This window comes from Polistes fuscatus, unplaced genomic scaffold (assembly GCF_010416935.1).
Source record: "Polistes fuscatus isolate 324 unplaced genomic scaffold, CU_Pfus_HIC Scaffold13, whole genome shotgun sequence".
NCBI classification, from domain to species: Eukaryota; Metazoa; Arthropoda; class Insecta; order Hymenoptera; family Vespidae; genus Polistes; species Polistes fuscatus.
In genome coordinates this window covers 5455928-5470407 of record NW_025113031.1, presented here as the reverse complement: position 1 = coordinate 5470407, position 14480 = coordinate 5455928, and the positions used below count along the sequence as shown (strand labels likewise).

At 29.5% G+C, this 14480-nt stretch overlaps 2 long non-coding RNA genes across 2 annotated transcripts; both read left to right on the top strand.

Moving 5' to 3' along the window:
* The first annotated feature begins 201 nt into the window (after positions 1 to 201).
* LOC122513731 lies at positions 202 to 4682 on the top strand. Its single transcript, XR_006302836.1, has 3 exons — positions 202 to 356; positions 534 to 610; positions 4630 to 4682. It is a non-coding gene; the product is annotated as an uncharacterized LOC122513731 (long non-coding RNA).
* Positions 4683 to 9425: 4743 nt separating this feature from the next.
* LOC122513819 lies at positions 9426 to 9963 on the top strand. Its single transcript, XR_006302880.1, has 2 exons — positions 9426 to 9574; positions 9906 to 9963. It is a non-coding gene; the product is annotated as an uncharacterized LOC122513819 (long non-coding RNA).
* The last annotated feature ends 4517 nt before the right edge of the window (positions 9964 to 14480 follow it).

Below are 14480 nucleotides of genomic sequence, written 5' to 3'. Positions count from 1 at the left end.
CATCTCGGTCGGTAAATTACTCAACCTCCTGATAACTCTTGTATCGTCATGCGCTCTTGTTACAAATCTTTTATTTTTGCGACGGGAGAAAAACGATTTTTACTACCGGAACATATGGATTCTTATTGAAAATTATAAAAACGTCAAAATTTTTATTCGAGGGTGGCATTTAAATGCCTTTCACGGTATATAAATATATTTAATATATTGATAGATACATTCTGGAAAAAAACTATGTACTATAATATTCCATCAAAAGAATTGAAGAAGAAATGCATCATGCAAATGCAAGAATGCTTATTTTACTTACACTGGTAAAAAATCATACGCAGTAGTCTTCTATTAAGAGAATTAAGGTAGGAATGCATTCTAGTTATTACTAATTGAAATAACAAATAGAAAATACAGTTTTATAAAAAATTCTCAATGTCTACGAAATTTATAACTATATACTTTACTAATAATTAATAACCTCACTTTGCCTCGACTGACAATAAATATTGAATACTTTTATCAATAATTCTACTTTGTAGAGATTTAAAATAAAGTTGTATCCTAATAAAATGTAGTTGCAGTGACAAGCAATAATCAAGACACAAATATGTAAAAGGTAAACGTAATAATCTTTTATTTCTAAAAATACAAGTATTATATTCCACTTTAATAATATTTATTCAAAGTATTAAAAATCTTATTCTTTCTGCATAGGTGTCCAATCAATGTACTGGAAAAGAGAGCGTATGATTTTTCACTACGATAAGAAGAATCCAACAACACTTTAATCATGAAAGATTTAGGAAGACACCGGTGAAAGTGTTCCGTTCTCACACTGGAAGGAAACCATGTACTATAATATTCTATCAAAAGAATTGAAGAAGGAATGCATTCTGAATATTACAAATTTAAAAGACAAATAGGAATCATATTATATTAGGAATTCTTTTCTTGTGAAAATTGTATTGCCAAGCCTCGTACCAGGTAATGAAAGATATTACTGTCAATCGTCTTACTAGAAAATATTAAATACTTGTATCAACGAATTTCTGTTTCGTAGAGATGTCATGGGAATCATTTTTCAAATAGAATGCAGCAGCTGTGTAAAGGATCTTTTAAAAGGCAAACATAATTATCCTGTATTGGAAATAAATTAATATTATAATAATTTCTTAAAAAATATTTATTCAAAGTGTTAAAGATCTTTTTCTTTTTGCATAGGTGTGCAATAAATGTACTGGAAAAGAAAGCGTATGATTTTTCAGTACGATAGGAAGAATCCAACAACACTTAATCATGAAAGATTTAGGGAGACAGTAGTGAAAGGGTTCTGTTCCCACCCTGGAAGAAAACCATGTATTATAATATTCTATCAAAAGGATTGAAGAAGGAATGCATTGTTATTATTATAAATTAAAAAGACAAATAGGAATCAAATTGTATTGCAAAGCCTCATACCAACTAAGGAAAGATATTATTGTTAATCGACTTGCTAGAAAATATTGAAGACTTGTATCAACGAATTCCTTTTTCATAGAGATGCCATGTGAATCATTTTGCAAATAGAATGCAGCAGCAGTGTAAAGGATCTTTTAAAAGGCAAACATAATTATCCTGTATTGGAAATAAATTAATATTATAATAATTTCTTAAATAATATTTATTCAAAGTATTAAAGATTTTATTCTTTCTGCATAGGTGTTCAATCAATGTACTGGAAACGAGAGCGTATGATTTTTCACTACGATAAGAAGAATCCAACAACACTCTAATGATGAAAGGTTTAGTAAGACACCGCTGAAATTGTTCCGCTCTCACACTGGAAGGAAACCATGTACTATAATATTCTATCAAAAGAATTGAAGAAGGAATGCATTCTGAATATTACAAATTTAAAAGACAAATAGGAATCATATTATATTAGGAATTCTTTTCTTGTAAAAATTGTATTGCCAAGCCTCGTACCAGGTAATGAAAGATATTACTGTCAATCGTCTTACTAGAAAATATTAAATACTTGTATCAACGAATTTCTGTTTCGTAGAGATTTCATGGGAATCATTTTTCAAATAGAATGCAGCAGCTGTCTAAAGGATCTTTTAAAAGGCAAACATAATTATCCTGTATTGGAAATAAATTAATATTATAATAATTTCTTAAATAATATTTATTCAAAGTATTAAAGATTTTATTCTTTCTGCATAGGTGTTCAATCAATGTACTGGAAACGAGAGCGTATGATTTTTCACTACGATAAGAAGAATCCAATAACACCGTAATCATGAAAGATTTAGGTAGACACCTGTGAAATTGTTCCGTTCTCACACTGGAAGAAAACCATGTACTATAATATTCCATCAAAAGGATTGAAGAGGGAATGCATCCTGATTATTACAAATATAAAAGACAAATAGGAATCATATTATATTAAGAATTATTTTCTTGCACAAATTGTATTGCAAAGCCTCATACCAACTAAGGAAAGATATTATTGTTAATCGACTTGCTAGAAAATATTGAAGACTTGTATCAACGAATTTCTTTTTCATAGAGATGCTATGTGAATCATTTTGCAAATAGAATGCAGCCGCAGTATAAAACATCTTTTAAAAGGAAAAATATTTTTTCAAAGTATTAAAGATCTTGTTCTTTCTGCATAGGTATTCAATCAATGTAATGGAAAAGAGAGCGTATGATTTTTCACTACGATAAGAAGAATTCCACAACACTTTTATCATGAAAGATTTAGGAAGGCACTGGTGAAAGTGTTCCGTTCTCACACTAGAAGAAAACCATGTACTATATATTCCATCAAAAGGATTGAAGAAGGAATGCATTGTTATTATTAAAAATTAAAAAGACAAATAGGAATCATATTATATTAAGAATTATTTTCTTGCACAAATTGTATTGCAAAGCCTCATACCAACTAAGGAAAGATATTATTGTTAATCGACTTGCTAGAAAATATTGAAGACTTGTATCAACGAATTTCTTTTTCGTAGAGATGCCATGTGAATCATTTTGCTAATAGAATGCAGCAGCAGTGTAAAGGATCTTTTAAAAGGCAAACGTAATTATCTTGTATTGGGATTAAACCAATATTATAATATATTCTTAAAAAATATTTATTCAAAGTATTAAAGATCTTATTCTTTCTGCATAGGTGTTCAATCAATGTACTGGAAAAGAGAGCGTATGATTTTTCACTACGATAAGAAGAATCCAATAACACCGTAATCATGAAAGATTTAGGTAGACACCTGTGAAATTGTTCCGTTCTCACACTGGAACGAAACCATGTACAATAATATTCTATAAAAAGAACTAAAGAAAGAATCCATCCTGATTATCACAAATATAAAGACAAATAAGAATCAGGTTATATTAAGAATTCTATTCTTGTACAAATTGTATTACCAAGTCTCGTACCAGGTAATGAAAGATATAACTGTAAATCAACTTCCTAGAAAATATTAAAGACTTGTATCATCGAATTTCTTTTTCGTTGAGATGCAATGGGAATTATTTTGCAAATTGAATGTAGCAGCAGTGTAAAGGATCTTTTAAAAAGTAAACATAATTATCTTGTATTGAGAATAAACTTTTATTATAATAATTTCTTAAATAATATTTATTCAAAGTATTAAAGATCTTATTCTTTCTGCATAGGTATTTAATCAATGTACTGGGAACGAGAGCGTATGATTTTTCACTACGATAAGAAGAATATAACAACACTTTAATCATGAAAGAATTAGAACGACACCAGTGAAAAAGTGTTACGTTCTCACACTGGAAGGAAACCATGTACTATAATATTCCATCAAAAGGATTGAAGAGGGAATGCATCCTGATTATTACAAATATAAAAGACAAATAGGAATCATATTATATTAAGAATTATTTTCTTGTAAAAATTGTATTGCCAAGCCTCGTACCAGGTAATGAAAGATATTATTGTTAATCGACTTACTAGAAAATATTGAACATTTGTATCAACGAATTTCTTTTTCGTAGAGATGCCATGTGAATCATTTTGCAAATAGAATGCAGCAGCAGTGCAAAGGGTCTTTTAAAAGGCAAACGTAATTATCTTGTATTGGTATTAAACCAATATTATAATAATTTCCTAAAAAGTATTTATTCAAAGTATTAATGATCTTATTCTTTCTGCATAGGTGTTCAATCAATGAACTGGAAAAAAGAGCGTATGATTTTTCACTACGATAAGAAGAATCCAAAAACACTTTAATCATGAAAAATTTAGGAAGACACCGGTGATAGTGTTACGTTCTCACACTGGAAGGAAACCATGTACTATAATATTCCATCAAAAGGATTGAAGAGGGAATGCATCCTGATTATTACAAATATAAAAGACAAATAGGAATCATATTATATTAAGAATTATTTTCTTGCACAAATTGTATTGCAAAGCCTCATACCAACTAAGGAAAGATATTATTGTTAATCGACTTGCTAGAAAATATTGAAGACTTGTATCAACGAATTTTTTTTCGTAGAGATGCTATGTGAATCATTTTGCAAATAGAATGCAGCCGCAGTATAAAACATCTTTTAAAAGGAAAAATATTTTTTCAAAGTATTAAAGATCTTGTTCTTTATGCATAGGTATTCAATCAATGTAATGGAAAAGAGAGCGTATGATTTTTCACTACGATAAGAAGAATTCCACAACACTTTTATCATGAAAGATTTAGGAAGGCACTGGAGAAATTGTTCCGTTCTCACACTAGAAGAAAACCATGTACTATATATTCCATCAAAAGGATTGAAGAAGGAATGCATTGTTATTATTAAAAATTAAAAAGACAAATAGGAATCATATTATATTAAGAATTATTTTCTTGCACAAATTGTATTGCAAAGCCTCATACCAACTAAGGAAAGATATTATTGTTAATCGACTTGCTAGAAAATATTGAAGACTTGTATCAACGAATTTCTTGTTCGTAGAGATGCCATGGGAATTATTTTGCAAATTTAATGCAGCAGCAGTGTAAAGGATCTTTTAAAAAGTAAACATAATTATCTTGTATTGGGAATAAACCATATTGTAATAATTTCTTAAATAATATTTATTCAAAGTATTAAAGATCTTATTCTTTCTGCATAAGTGATCAATCATGAAACTGGGAGAAAGGGAAGCGCTCTCGTTTCCTACTCTCTTCGAAGAGCTCTTGTATCATCCTGTGATCCTATTACCAAAATTTTATTTTTGTGACGTCACGAGAAATTTAAAATACCGGATTTAAAATACCGGAACATATGGATTCCTATTGGAAATCAGGAATAATAATAATAATAATATTTTTCCAAGCTATTTACTATTGTTTATTGATGTTAATATTCTCCTATAATAAAATATTTTTATAGGACGTTTGTTTAAACAATTGCACAAAAATTAAAAGACTGCTATAATATAATCATAATTTTTATTTATTTCGAATATTATATGCGCATACATATGCTACGAACATTTAAACGACAATAAACACTTTTATCGATTATTAACGATTATTTTAATATTCTAATACACTCTTTTTTTATTTCAGTTCATTGAAACACATGTGTACTGGTTTAAAAATTACTTATTTATTAGTATACTTTAAATATTAAATTATTTCTATGTGATATTCTTTTCGATGAAAATTTCCAAACGTTACAAAAAATGTACATTAGTTTAAACAATTACATAAAAATTAAAAGAATACTAAAATGAGAACGTTATAATCATAAATTTAATTGTTTAGGTGGATTATTCTCTTTTTACACATGCGTAACGTTCGGAAAGTCATATAAACAACTTTCAATAAAAGTAATTAACATAGAGGACAAAGGCCCAGTCTGAAGGGGAATTTCGAAGAAGACAAAGCTCCGAACATATATTACGAACTTTTTAACAACAATAGACACTTCTATCAATTAATTAACAATTATTTTAATATTTTAATGAATTCTTATTATAATTAAGATTGTTTAAACGCATATATATTTATTTAAACATTACCTAACTTTTGACGTTCTTTAAATATTAATTAATTTTGATTTTATGTTTTAATAGACGAAAATTTTACCCCTTCCCTCCGAAGTCATCACTGCGCAGGATCATTACAACAAATGTACATTAGTTTAAGCAATTATACAAAAAATAAAAGAATATTAAAATAAGAACGTTATAATATTAAATTTTATTGATTAATTTTATTGATTTTCTTTTATACACATGCGCAATTTTCGGAAAGTCACATAAACAACTTTCACCAAAAAAACTTTAACAGAGGATAATTACTCAGATCAACGGTGAATTTCGAGGAGGAGGGATCACAGAACATATACTCCGAGCTTTTAGACAACAATAGACGCTCGCATCGATTAATTAACAATTATTTTAATATTTTAATGAATTCTTATTATAATTAAGATTGTTTAAACGCATATATATTTATTTAAACATTACCTAAATTTTGACGTTCTTTAAATATTAATTAATTTTGATTTTATGTTTTAATAGACGAAAATTTTACCCCTTCCCTCCGAAGTCATCACTGCGCAGGATCATTACAACAAATGTACATTAGTTTAAGCAATTATACAAAAAATAAAAGAATATTAAAATAAGAACGTTATAATATTAAATTTTATTGATTAATTTTATTGATTTTCTTTTATACACATGCGCATTTTTCGGAAAGTCACATAAACAACTTTCACCAAAAAAACTTTAACAGAGGATAATTACTCAGATCAACGGTGAATTTCGAGGAGGAGGGATCACAGAACATATACTCCGAGTTTTTAAGCAACAATAGACATTTTTATCGATTAATTAACAATTATTTAAGGTGTATAGAACAAAGTATTGTTCTCTGCTATTATATATAATTGCTTAAACATATACATACATTATTTTAAATGTTATATACTCTTCTATTAACGTATTTTGAATAGAAAATAAATTTAATATGAATTTATTTTTATAACTTTAGATGACTGTTTCTTCAGCTTGGTTGCGTTCTTTGGTTGAAACATAATTATAAAATTCTCCGATTACATAGATTGTTTTACAATTATTGTTACTGGCTAAATAAAATTTAATATTAAGTGTTTATTAAAATTTTATTATTTTTTTAGAAGCAATTCAATGGGTAGCGGGTGGATTCCTTCTTCGCAAAGGGCGCCATTTGTTAAGAAGGAATTTACTTCAGGGATGCGACCCTGCCCACGCGAGCCTTGATTCTATCTTTCTCCCAAGGATAGAATCATGTCCTACCCTTAGCTTTTTAAAGTGAAACTCCCTATCCTTTTTTTTTTATTTTTTTTTATTTTACTTTGCTTTTTTTAACTCGCGATTTTGCAAGCATAGATGTGCACGTAGCATAGGAACTGAAACTGCATTAGAAGGGATGTCTACCACCGCTATTAGTAAGACGGGCCCAGGGATTCAGTTCCTCAAGCTTGCAGTAAATATAGTGCTGGTGGGCAAACTGTACGTGCAGCGTAAGTTCCTCGTAATATAGATTAGAGTCAGTGGATTAGTCCAACCGGTGGGATACCACTTAAATAAAAAACGTAAAATGTTTCACTTTAAAAAGCCTACTTTTCAACTTCTTCCCGATCCCTTTGCTTTTTTGTTGCAGGTTACATAGGAGGATGACCACACCAGGACAGCACGAGGACCACACCAGGACAGCATGAAGACTTAGTTATAATAAAGGATAGTGTAAGATAATTATTAGTATAATTAAATGTATAATTTAATTTATAATTACATGTATAATTTTAATCTATTTATTCTTCTCTCCTTAGCACATTACACCCGTGTAACATTTATATTTAATGTATTTTATTTATTCACGGGTTCCATGTTACTTCGATTCCATTCATGTTTTACTCCTCTTTTATCATTTTTTTATTTGATTACCCATTTTTCTCTTCATTATCGATAGTAATTGTAAAGATTTTCCGAATAGAACTCTTAGGGTGGGGCATAAGAGTGGGACTCATTAAAAATCATTCACGGGGTGATCATTTTCATTTCATTTTCTTTGGTTTCAATTTAATTCGGATGGGGACATCTTCAGGATGCACATCCCGGGTCTTCAGAAGCGGTTACCTCCTCGTGGTTAGACCTGGGCAATGGTATTTTACTTTCAGTATAATGTTTAACATATTTTATATGTTATGCATTCCATTGCAAGTAAAATCTAGCCAAAGACCGCTTACTTTAAACATTATAATTGTAATTAGTTTCTTTTAAATCCCTAATTAATATCATATCCTTCTTTCTTTTTCCTTGGTTCCTTTTATCCATTTCATCTATGGAAACTAATTATCTTATAATGTTTCTTAATAATAATGAATACGAATAGATGAATTACTATGAAACGTTAACGACTTCTGCATAATGTTTTCTTTTTCAGGTTCGTCTCCATATTTTTTTTAGTGAAGGCCCTCAATGGGTAGCGGGTGGATTCCTTCTTCGCAAAGGGCGCCATTTGTTAAGAAGGAATTTACTTAAGGGATGCGACCCTGCCCACGGGAGCCTTGATTCTATCTTTATTGTAATACAATATACTAATGTAAAATGTGAATTATTGAAGTATACCATTATGATAGAAGAAAGCTGAGGTGTTTGCACGTTTAAGTATTATATAAAAATTGCCTGGATTCATTTTAAAATCATGTTGTATTCTTCCAAATGTTTGGAAACCTAAAAAAAAGTATAAAATAATTTAGCATTGGTATAATATAAAGAAAATTAAATATATAAGTGTTTATTATACGTGTAACACATTCCTTGTTAATATTTAAAAAATAATGTATAGAATAAAGACAATATACACTAAAAACTTTCTCACACTTCACAGAAAAACACAATCGTATAGATAAGAAACCACGTTATAGAAATCTTTAAAACAAATGACATAAAGCACTTTAGCCATCCTTAAAGAATTAAAATAAATTGAAACAAAACAATTGACATCTCTCATGCCAACCATGAAAGTATAAATTCCCATACTCTGTTTTGATATGGAAAAACTCTTGTTATTTTAATTCTTGAAGGATGGCTATAATGCTTTATGTCAATTGTTTTTAAAATATCTGCAACGAGGTTTCTTTTCTATACGATTGTGTTTTTCTGTGCGGTTTTTAGTGTATAACCTCTTTATTTTATTCCTTATTTTTTAAATATAATAAAAGAACGTGTACACCTAATAGGAAAATAAAATTATTTTTGATTTATTAAATAAATAAATTTTGTGTGTTTTTCTGTGTAGTGTGATAAAGTTTTTAGTGCATATTGTCTTTATTGCACACATTTGTTTTTAAATATTAACAAGGATAACTTGATACTTTATTAAAACAATCTTATGATTTTCAGATTTGCAAATATTTGAAGATTTGGAAAAGCACAGCATCTATTAGGCTTTCTTATCGTTTTATGTATCGAGTAAATACATGAAAGAAGAATTTGGAAGATTTTAAAATGAATCCAGGCAATTTTTTTTGGTATTTAAATGAGCAAACACCTCAGCTTTCTTCTATCATAATGGTAAACTTCAATAATTCACATTTTCCATTAGTATATTGTTTATTAATTGTTTTAATATATTGGTTGTATAACTGTTTAGAAAAATGTACTTTCTTTTTTCATTTCCATATACGTTAATAAATGTGAGGAAAAGGAATTCAATTCTTACATGTTACTTTATTAGTTAGTATTCATTCAATATTTACAATTATATAACTGTAATTTATGTTTGTAATAATTACATCTTTATAGTGTAGTTTTATTTAAAGTATTGCATAAAAATTGCATAGACACTAGCATCGATTAATTAACAATTATTATAATGCACTAATGCACTTTTCTTATATTGCAGCCAAATTTGACCCTCGAAGTCCACAATGCGCAGGAGCACTAAAATAATTACACAAAAATTAAAAGAATACTAAAATAAGAACGTTACAATCTTAAATATTATGTATTAGATGTATGACACCCTTTATACACATGCGCAACGTTAGGAAAGTCAGATAAACAACATTTAATAAAAGTACTTTCATAGAGGACAACGTCTCATTTCAACGGTGGATTTCGAAGGGGACGGTACATACGTCATATATTCCGATCTTTTAGACAACAATAGACATTCCTATCGATTATTTAACAATTTTTTAAATATTCTGATATACTCTACTTATATTTCAGATTGTTTAAATACATATGTACTGGTTTAAACATTACATACTTATTAACATACTTTAAATATAAAATAATTTTAATGTGATATTTTTCTGAAGAAAAATTTTATTATCCAAAGTCATCATTGCACAGGGACGTTAAAACAAATGTATATTAGTTTAAACAAGTACATAAAAATTGAAAGAATGTTTAAATCAGAACGTTGCCATGTGATAAAGTTTTTAGTGTATATTGTCTTTATTTGACTCGTTATTTTTTTAATATTACCAAGGAACGTATACACCTAACAGAAAAATAAATTAGATAACAATAATTATTAATTGGATTAGTAATTAGATAATTATAATAATTCATAAAATTGATATTTAAATATTGTAATAAATAAATTATGTATGTTTTTCTGTTCTGTGTGATAAGGATTATAGTGCATATTGTCTTTATTCTTTTCGTTATTTTTTAAATATTAACAAGATACGTGTACCTTAAATAGTAAAATAGAATAAATTTTTTATTTATTTAATAAATAAATTATCATATCAAGCTTGACTAGAGTGGTCATGAAGAAAGGCGAGTTACGTACGTGTGCGTGAAATACATTTCTATATGGTAATTGGGAATTTCTGATTGGTCATCTTTTTCTTTTGCAATAATTATAAGCCAATCAGGGCTCTTTGCTGATCATTCCTCTTTCTTTTCGCGGCGTCGGTGTTGGAGATCGGACGGATGCTACGTCGTCCCGTTAATCTCAGGTAATTAAAAAATATTTTCTAACGTAAATAATCTTCCTATATACTAATAGATTCTTCTAGCAAATGACTTCCAAATGATATAATCGAAAGATTACGATAATGTCGAGGATAAAGAATATTTGTGTAGAAAAAAATTCCATGTACATTGGTATGCATTTTTCTACGCAATGATATATATATCTTGTTTTACGGCATCATTTCTATGGATATCGACTTATAATGTTCAATTTTGATTGTTTGGATTAATAAAGTATATATTTCGACAATTTTTATGTTCCTATATCCTATTTTTAACTATTCGATATTTTTCTATAATAGATGGAAAAAATGCAAAATCTCAAGTAGCCATTGGTCAACGGATTTCGCTACTTTTTTTGAAAGTTGACTACCGCGCATACTACCGCGCGCAGCAGATGCGCAGCAGAGGCAACGCAGTGGCAACGGAAGGGGGCGCAGGGGAAAGGTAGAGGAAACGCCATTTTCTGTCAGCTGTATATGTTCCAGCGTACTGCGTCATCTCGTTTAATTCAGGTAATTGAAAAGTATTTTACACCTTTCTATTACATATCAAACGATAGTTACACATAAGATTTTCATACGTGAATGTTTTCAAAACGAAATATTAAAAAGTTCGTAAGAAATTTGTGAGAATATAACATCGATATATCTCGATATCCCGCCAAATCTCACCAATGTTACTTAACAATATTTCTTCTAATTTCCAGCTTTTTTCATGGTATCGATACTTACTACCATCTCTAATGATGCTCTAATTAATTATTTTTCATAATTATGTATTCAAAGATCGTATTTCGTATTAAATTCGATTCCTGTAACATACACACACATACAAGCATATATTCATAAGTATAGGTAGCTCGTACACATACACTCATATATTTGATTTTCTTTATGTTATACTAATGTAATCTTTTTTTTTCCTTTTTTAGGTACCGAGCATTAGGAGAGAGTCCAGCAGGAATACATATACTCAGTCTAACAATTGTGTTTACTCTTTTTTATCTTCATATTCATCGAGGTAAGCGTTATTCTTTTTTTTAAACCATACAGAAATGTATACAAAGAGTGAGAACGAAAGTGAGAGAAGAGAGAGAGAGAGAAAATAAGAAAACAAAATATTCTATCTACGGGCAATAACGAATGTGTACGTATATTCCAGGAATTTCTCGAAGCGAGAACAGAAGAAACGAAGACAGCCGAAAACAAAACGAAGACAGCCGAACGTTCGACATGAAGGACGCGATTACGTGTTCATTCCAGATCGTTCCTTCAACGAGCTAACAATAAGATCTAACGACGTGACGTATTAAACTATTATATATATATAACGTTATCGATTTTTATTAACAATTTTTACTGATATTAAATACTTTATATGTAATTTTATACAAGTAGTGAGATAAAGGCAATTAATATTGCTTGAATTTATATTGATTCTTTATGATAAAATATCTTTAAAAGTGTGCAATGCCTTCAGGAATGATTCACAGGATATATTGTTCTATAATCTTTTTAGTATGTTTCAGCTTTTCAGAGTTTTATTTAATTTTATTTTATTCATCGTCATCCTAAGGGTAGGATACCCATCCTGCAGTCATCAATGAAGACTAAAAGTAAGTATATTTTCCTATTAAACGTTTCTATGATAACTTTAATGGTTTTTTATTATAAGGATGATATTAATTGTTCTTTTTCTTTTTCTGTTTCAGAACATCATTGCAATCGAGCGCGTAGGCAATGAGGTACTCGTGTGTTGCATCGTAAAAATAAAATACAAAAGAATCGGAAAGTAAAGTCAGTGTTGATCGTCGCATGTTAAAGTTTCGTTTGCTCGGTTAAGAAACTCCGTAAGTTTCTTTTATTCGGTTTAAACGTGTGCTCATCGTCATCCTAAGGGTAGGATACCCATCGTGCATTCATCAATGAAGAATAAACGTAAGTCAATTTTTATTTTAAACACTTTCTCAATAATTATAATAATTTTTTTACTTACAACAATGATATTTATAATTTTGTTTTTATTTCTGTTTCAGATCATCATAGGAATATATCAGTGTTGGAAGTGTTTGTGAATTGTGTTTGTGAAGTGTTGCAAGTGTTCGTGCATTGCTATCGTGCGCGAAGCAATATACGGGAGTGTTGTATCGTTAAATATAATTAAAATCACGGATTAGAAGCACGTTCGTTCGTTTTCTTTTCAATTCCGTCGCGTTCGCGAACTATTTTTGAAATTTATATATTAAATTAACTGCGACCAATGCAGTAATTGCATTAGAGTTTGTTCGAGTAAAGTTGTATTTTTATCTTTAAACAGTCGCACAGACTGTTCGCGTATTAGAATCAGTGCATCAATGAAGATTTTTCTACTTGCATTGACTGTGTGCAAAGCAGTCTTTGAATTAGTTGTGTAGAATCAGTGATCGGGCGTAAAACAAATTAAAATCAAACGCGAATTAGAATCAGTGTTGTTCGCCGTATAATAAAATTTCGGTTTCGCGATAAGAAACTCATCTATAGTTTCTTATTTTCGTTTATACCGCGTTTTTAGATTCACGCGAGGTGCATCGCCATGGTGCAATTGAATTTCATCCCATTGAAATGCATTGTAAGTATCTATTTTTATTTACATTTTATTCGATTTTATTTTATATGATTTTGGATTATATTGCAAATAACTTATCGTTTTGTTCTATTTTATTTTACAGATATGACGACGGACTTTCTACCTTATCAAAGATGTGGAATGAATTCTTCGATGGATCTTCGATGGATCTTCGATGGATCATCGATGGATCATCGATGGATCTTCGATGGATCTTCGATGGATCTTCGATGGATCTTCGATGGATCTTCGATGGATCTTCGATGGATCTTCGATGGATCTTCGATACTCGCATTCTATAATACTTGCTGCGAAGTAGGAGTGTTTTGGAGCCATCGTAGAACTTCTTATGCCGTGAGTTAAAATTTAAAGTCCCTCCGGTGCTCAATCATGCCGAGGATGAAAGGTCCTAATCGGCACGAGTTACTGGTTGTAATTATTTAAAGAAATTATTGACGAGCACATGAGTAATTCTTCTTTTGGAATTACTCATGAAAATTGTATATTGTATTGTATATTGTATTGTGTATTTTATATTAGTTCAGGATAGGTTTTCTTGTCTCACCGGTTAAATTCATTTAATTAATAATGCAATTAATAAATGCACTTTCTTTTTTATTACGTGTTTTGTTCGTGGTTAGTAGTGGTGAAATCGAGCATTTATTTACTCGTTTTTGTCCAGAAAAGCATGTAATAAATGTCTTACATGCATTGCTTCGTACTTAGTTTATCTAATCGCGATTAATTTTGATATATCGATACTTCGATATTACAAATAAATGAGCAAGAAAACAAACTCATTCGCGACGGATAGATTCTAGCAGTTAAGTGGTGGCTTAAAGCCCAGTTCTTTTATTAGAACAGCCAACTTAATGAAAGG